The sequence below is a fragment of the Ruditapes philippinarum genome, unplaced genomic scaffold (assembly GCF_026571515.1).
Source record: "Ruditapes philippinarum isolate M1 unplaced genomic scaffold, ASM2657151v2 ctg1075_1_1_1_1, whole genome shotgun sequence".
Taxonomy (NCBI): Eukaryota; Metazoa; Mollusca; class Bivalvia; order Venerida; family Veneridae; genus Ruditapes; species Ruditapes philippinarum.
The window spans coordinates 119,251-127,695 of NW_026862120.1; positions in this window are offsets into that span (position 1 = coordinate 119,251).

Sequence of the window (8,445 nt, forward strand, 5' to 3'; positions counted from 1 at the left end):
TGGTAACAAACACTTAAATGTTCCAAAGAATCTTCTGTTTCAATTAGTATCTTCTGTTACAATTCGGAGGCAAAATGCAAAGTTTCACATGTAATAAAACACTCCATAAAATGTTTAAATTCTAAGAATCATCAAATCTATCTTTTATTCAAATGAAAATTAATGTCTTAATGTTAACTGTCTGAAATAAACAAACCAATGAATTTACAACCATGATCTTTTTTTTTTAAATTAACATTTAGCGTTTTTTGTTAAAACCTCGTTTTATATCATACTTAATTGATGGGAACTCGATGTGAAAATTTAATTGAGAAAAAAAAGATACGATGTTATTGCTTGATGACCAGGAGATAAACACAGGTTGTTAACCGGACAATTAATTATATAGTTAAAACGGACGAACGTAATTTACCTATATGTATTGTTTATTTTGTAAAACAGTTATTTTATTATGTTCATATATTATAAAAGATCATTTATAGATTTCATTTTAAAATGCAGGATTCAAAATGTAAGTATGTGAAAAGAATTTGGTCACGGTTATTCATCAATGCATATCAGAAACACAAGAAAATTGTATTATCAAGCAAACTAGAAAAAAGAAGAAAACAAATATCTTATCGTAATTCATAAGCATATTATTTTTTAAAAAAATGAGCAAGCAACTTTCGATAAATACACAGTTTATAGGATTTTCTAAGTACAGTGCCAGTATTTTAACATTGAATTAATATTGAATTAAATGTATTTTATGTATAAATTAACAGGAAAACAATAACCATTACGAAATCCCTTTCCATTTGCATATAATTACTTGTTTTCAAATAGTATTTGAAAGAAAACACGGTAAATGTTGCAGTTGATAAATTCTTATAATTCCGAACAGATGCAGCATTTAAATATATAAATACAATTGGTTATACACTTTAATATGGAATTAGGACAAAACTAAGATATGGTTACTCGGAATTGTAAATCGTTTAAAGAAGCCTCTTGACAATTTCGATGTATCAAATATAACATTATAAATTATATTCTATTTAGACTGTATCTTTATTTTTAATTTGAACCCACTTAATGTTTTAAAAATACCATCATTTTAATTTTTGATTCTAAGAATTCTTGTTTTTTTTTGGGTGGGGTACGATGCATAGAAAACAGAATTCGTAGAATAAAATGGAGTTTCAAGTATTACAGGCGGAAGATATATTGAACTAATTTATTTTGTTTTCATTGAATTCCAGTACAAGCTGCTGGTGGTTAAAGATACAAAATGACGCCGAGGTTCTTCAAAATGTGGTGCCAGCATTTAAAGTCTCTGAGCCTATGCATATTTAGTTTTCGTTTTTGTCTTAAATTGCAAAATTACATATTGTAAATAAAAATCTGGGAGTAACTAAAATGGCCGCCTCGTGTCTCTATAATATTATTTCTAAATTACGTAATATCATAATAAATAGCGCACGCAAATCATTAATTGAAACAATTTTTATCTGGGGCTTAAATTTACCTTCAAATAATAGAATTTTTTTTATTTCATCTAAAAAAAATAATCATATCAAATCAAACTAGTTTTGTAAGTACAGCTGCATCTCAACAATAAAGAAATAATAGGTGAACACACGAAACATTTGATGTTTCGTGTTTAATACAATAAAATAATCGTGTCCTATTGTGTAAATTTGGCAGGTCGAGACATACAACAAAGTGACCGATTTAAGTGTGTACAAATATGAACCGCGTCACGACAAAACCAACATAATGGGTTTGCGACCAGCATGGATCCAGACCAGCCTGCGCATCCGCGCAGTCTGATCAGGATCCATGCTGTTCGCTATCAGTTTCTCTACTTGTAATAGAGTTGGTAAGCGAACAGCATGGATCCTGATCAGACTGCGCGGAAGCGCAAGCTGGTCTGGATCCATGCTGGTCGCAAACCCATTATGTTAGTTTTGTCGTGACACGACTCATATTCCTCTTTTTTATCCGAAATACATGGATATACATGACATTAATATACAATACTTTCGAATGATTCTAATGATGTAGTCTTAGTTACGAAAGTTTTAATATTCGAATGACTACTACAATTATATCGCTTTTATTAGCAATTTAGCGGCCGTATAAATAACCGTAAGAAATCAAAATCATAGCAGGGTATACGATATATAAAAAATGTATTTGTTGCTAAACAAATCATAATAATCCGATGTATCGCTGTATATCCATGTTTTCTGATATATATGACCAATTTATGGCGTTAACATGAAGGTTGTTTTCCTGAAATCCATGTTAAATAAAAACTTACTTCTGTCGACGTTAATGCCTTCTCCAATGTTCACATTTGTCCTGGTTTATGCTAGGAAAATGTTGAAGTCAAACAAATGCTTTTCTACAACAGCAGGGCTTCCTATCTTATTCTGAAATTCAAGGAAATATTGAGATGATTATACGATCTATTTAGGGCAGTTGCCAAAACCATTAAGGCTGAAATGTCTCAAATATATCCGCCTAGATGTGTTTATGCTTACATATTTTGCAGTACTTTAACATCGTATGTCATAGTAGTGAACATATCATACAAAATCATTAAACAATGGAATAGATTTATTAATAAACACAATTGTTATATAAGGAAGACATTTTACATGCATTTACATTGATAACAATCTTGCTTTGTCATTAACAATTACATTATCTTTATTATAAGAAAATTGGCACGAAATGTGTTGCAAGTCAGGAAAAACAATTTAGTTGTTGCGAAAAAGTTGTTATGCTCATTCACGCCGATTCGTCCAGCCGACCGACTGTTCGTCACACTCCGGAAATAACTTGAAAGGTATAAATGAAATTTCATTAAAGATTCATACAGTGATATAGACCATTGAGAGAATGTCACAGAATCATGACTTAACCTTATTTTAATGTTTAAATATCTTTCTGAAGTAAAATATGCTTGCCCGACTACACCACCTAAACTGTCAATGATATCTCATTGAAATTTATAAAGACGACGGAGAGGAAAAACAGTTCTCAACATTACTTTCGTTTCCGATAATCTCCCAAATAATACTTGCGCAGGGTATGCTTTAAAAAGAATTAAAGGACTTGGATTAAATTGCGCACAGAGAAAGTGGAAGTGCAGGGTTAAAGACATTACATTTACATTACTAATACTTTATACAGCCTTTATTTTTTCATTGATTGCACTAGGATCAAGGTCGCCATTGCTAAAATTAATTTCTTTATATTTGAGTCTTTCATTGTTTGTAGGCAAATAACATAGATGTTTCTCTTATAATGCATGGAGCAACGAGACAAGGTCAAAATCACCTGACTTTTGCGCTTTTGCTCTTACTTACATTATTATGTATTCAATATGCATTAACATAAATTGACAACTGCGTATGTTTCTGTTGCATTCATCATTGCCTTTAACGATATCGTCTTACAAAAAAAGTTGCTTTTTCCCCCAAATGTAATTGAATAGCATGATTGAATTGTTAACACGAATTGTTATTCGCTTTTATATTTTGTCCTGTATCAACATCTGAGAATCAATAGCCACCTGATCACTTAAAATCTTTTGGGACGAAATTCAATGAGACAGCTATTATTAAACACTTTCAAAGTGTGGGGACGAAATGCAATAAGACTGACATTATTCTACTTTCTACCATCTTTATTGATTTTTGACATTCCTACTGGTTTTTAACTTGCACACAAACATAATTAACACAATAATAAAGTCATAAATCCTGACCCTAACAATGTCTTTATCGATACAACCTGATCAAATAACATTTTAGGAATCATCAAAATTCAGTAAGCAACTCTCGTGAGAATTCAATTAAAAAATTAATCTTCTACACATCATTACACTGTCACTTTCATCGTGCTCCCAGCGGCCATATATCTAATGATACGGAATGTCACAAGGTGGAATAATGTGAGAAACGTCTTAATGCTACTTTTTTGATGTTTCATGTTTGATGTTTTATCTGTCCGCTTATTTGTAGCCATATTTTCGGATCGAATATAATATTTAAATAATAACAATATATTTAAAACTTAAAATAGTATTGTTTTTATGTGTCATTTTGGTTCAAACATGTATCGGTAGCAATTTAACTGATGAATGAAACGTTATATGTTATTTTTGGGTGCATTTTGTACAAGTAATTCGGAGCAAATTAGACCAGAAAGAGTTATACTATAAAAATTAGACGAGTTTTCATCTTCTATTTCACTTCATAACAATTTTTGATAACATTTTATCTTTAATGCAACTCGAAATATAAATGGAATGGACCAATTTAATCATTAAATTTGTCTAGAACGTAATAAGACGTAAAACACATTCCGTATAAATATATATGGCAAAATATTGAGGAGCTTCATTAAAGTTCAAAAGCCTATAAGTGTTACAATAAACTTTGAAAGTCTGACATAGATCAACTTGGGAAAAAGAAAAGATGATATTAAATTTAAAATCGGTATTCAGTGCGATTATTGGCCTAATTTAGCTTATAGACATTTTGTTCATAATTAAACATTATAGATAAACATATAAAAATGTTATTGAAAATTGATGCGGTAACCTAACAAACTTTTTAGGCCAGTCATAATAGAAATTATGGTAAAACTAATTCCTTCAGAAATGTTTTCACGATTAAATAAAAGATAAACATTATCTACATTTTGAGAAAAAAGTCCTCAAAAAATCTCCTTGCAGAATTCTGAAAAATTGATCATAAAGATTTAGTAAAAATCAATATTTAAATGTGTCTCTTAAATTACACCATACTTTATTTTTATACACGTTCGGTGACGTCACGTTTATTATATTTTCGTCGAAAGATCTGAAGTTACTTCAATTCCAGCATTCCTTAGAATCCTAGTGCAAAGGTGAGTAATTTTAGTTATTTTTATATTCTTCTGTATAATTTTTAGGGAAAAATATGTCAGTAGATAGATTTAATTGACCACCAATCAATCGATTATGCAGATGACAAAATGTGTCATATAATTTCGCGATTTTAAACACAATTTTGAATGAAGTAATCATTAAAAGAGAGTTTATCTTTTACTCACTGTTCTACATTGTTTTCTTTTGTACAATTATCTCAAATGACACAGAATTAACCACACATCTTACTGAGTATTTAAAAAAATGTGTATGCACAAGTTATGTAAATTTTTCTTCTCTACGGAAGCGTGTTGTGACCAAAATCACGAAAATCTTGGGATATTTTTTAAAATGTTAAATTTGACTTATTTCAAAGAGTTGGCATGTTTTATGAATTGTGGAAATCATAATTAAATCAAATAATATGTTAACTTGATGTAAACAAACGTATTTTGTAATACATAATGCATTTCTAAGCGAAATGATAATATTCCAGCATGTTATATGAAAAATAGACAGCGTATCCAATAGGGTGTAATCAAGCTAAAACTATTACCTATTAATGAGGAAGCTGTTACTGAAACTTTATTCATTACTTTTACTTCTTAACAGAAGACATGGATTTAAAACCCAAATTATTATGCCAATTATTTGATTCTTTTGTAGGTTCAATCTTATCATATGCATCTGAGAGTATGGGGTTATAGCAAATCAAAAGATAATTGAGCGTATTCACTTGAAGTATTGTAAAAGAATTTTAAATGTTAGAGCCAATACAAGCAATGTTCGTATATACGACAAACTCGGCCGTTACCCATTGTATATAATTCGGTACGTAAGAATAATTAAGTTTTGGTGCAAATTGATATATACTGACAATATAATTTTACGGAAAACATATGAATTAAGTTTATCTGATTGTTATAAAGGTAAAAAACTGGGTATCAAATGTTAAAGAAATGCTAGATATATATGGTTTATCCGAATACTTTTTTGAAAATAATATCGTAGATAGTAAATTATTTCCAAAAATATTTAAACAAAGAGTAATTGATAATTATATACAAATATGGCATTCATCTGTAGAAAATAATTCTGTTTTAGAACTTGATAAAAATTGTAAAGAATTATATTCATACGAAAACTATCTTAACATATTACCAAAGGATCTTAGATTTTACATCACAAGAATTAGAATGTCTGCACATACACTAAGAGTACAAACGGGTAGATAGGGTCAAAATAGAATCCCAAGGAGTGAAAGATATTGTTTATGTTGTAATACTATGGATTTAGAAGACGAATACCATTTTGTTTTGATATGCCCATGCTATGTTGACATAAGGAAAAAAATATGTGAAACGATATTATTACAAATGTCCGTCAATGTGTAAATATTGGACTGATTTCTTCTAATAATAAAATTATACTCACTTATCTAGCTAAATATTTGAGAGAATCGATTAAAATCAGGAACATTATTGTTAGTACTAACAACTGAATTTTGATATTTTGTTACAAATTTATACTAAAAATTCAATTGATTTGTTGTATACTCTGCGTAACAAATTGTTTTATAAGTGGTAATAATATTCTCTTAATCCATTATTGTTCATTCTCCAGCTTTACATGAAATTCAATAATATATATTAAATCCTATATTATTTGTTAAATAGACACGTGACATCTTTACAAATTGTGTATTTATATTATAGTGATGATGCACTATGTACAAATCCAAAATAAAATTCTGTTCTGTTCTTTACAAAGTTTTATATCTTATGTTTTAACTATTTTTATTCTATCATTCTAGACAATTTGGATAAGTCTAATAATCTAATGTCAAAATGCAATAGATTTCACTTATCAAAATGGTTTTAAAACACAAACTTTACTTGAATACTAAGATGACATATTCAAAGAGAAAATTAAAATGAGGTGTTAACAGACCAGACTTCAAAATTGCATTTGATATAGATTTTAATCATATCTTTTCCGATCCTGAACCATTTTATTCTTATTATAACATATTCAATTTGCTTCAATTGTTTTCTTTTAAATGTTGTGTTGCTTGATAATCTACCCTCACGATACCAGTGCCAGTTGTATGTATATTTTAAGTAATGTTTTCCATTTTGTTGTCAGCATTTATAGAACAGTTGTTGTATAATCAGTTAGAAGATGGATAGACACGTGACTTCTACACAAGGGGTAATGGGATGTGAGAGAAAAATGGCTTTTTACGTAGATATATCTTATTGAATGATTGAAAACAAAACAATTGGGTGTCTTTCAGGTTTATTAATACAACAGAAATTGATATATCAACACAAATTTACATCATTGTTTTACAGCATGATTATAATAAATGCACATACAAAAGAGTTTGCTCATACCAACATTTTCTCAGGCGTTTCCCTACTATATCATTTCAATACTGTTTCTTTTTAATATCTTTTTGATAATGTTTTATGGACTTTATATATCTTATTTTCAGAGGAAGGGCTAAACATAGTATGGAATGGTTGATTGCAGAAGACAATATTTAGCGAGAGTCCGCCCTTTTATATTTTGGCGAACATAATTGGATGTGGCAAGATCTTTCCATATTTCCAAGTTAGGAGAGGCTAATTGGGTTCTGTTTGAAAAGAACCAGAATTTTTGAAAAGCAATTAACAGGTAAATCAAAGAAAACCCCTCTATATTTTTAATACACAGTTGGTGTACCAGATTCAATTTTGTGTGCTACTGCATATATAACTTTTCTAAAGGGAATTCGCATTGTAAAAGTTAAATGGTTTTCTTTTAAAAGTGTTTTATTTTTAGTGTCCAAAACTGCAGTTTTCTTACATTCTCGGAATTACTAAGATCAGAGATTTGTTTGTAGGTTTTTATTTCACATCAACACTTTACAGGTCACAAAACTTCCATGGTAAAGTAAGTGCAATTTAGCATTGGTAAGATATTTCCTTGAAGGATTGATTTTCAGAACAGAAATGCAAATACAATGTAAATAAATAATAATTATTTGTGTAAAATATATTGCAATTTTGAATTATAATATGAGTTTAGATAGATTCATACAACTTTAATCTTGGTAGAGCTAATTTTTAAGAATATTTAATGGAATCTGACTTAAAGTAAAAAAAATATTTATCATTAGCGGGTGGGGTAATGTTTTATACCAGTCTAAATGATGATGTATAGATTATGCAGTGTTGCGACTTTTTGAATGTAATCAACATTGGTTGAAGTGTTTTGGATTAAATAAAGCATGTTTGTGTATTAATGTGTTACTTTGTTAATGACCATATTTGCGTAGAATATCTGGGTTATTTAATTTCACAGATTTTTCTAATTGAAAACACATGATTTCAAAACATGACATTTTTAGCATTTTATACTTCGAATTTTTTTGAGGACTTTTTTCCTGTAGCAACACATATATAGTAGATAACAAATATGCAAATATCTTTTCTGAAGGAATTTGTTTGAGGTTGGGTCTTATTTTTGGCTAAAATGCCTAGCCTATTTAT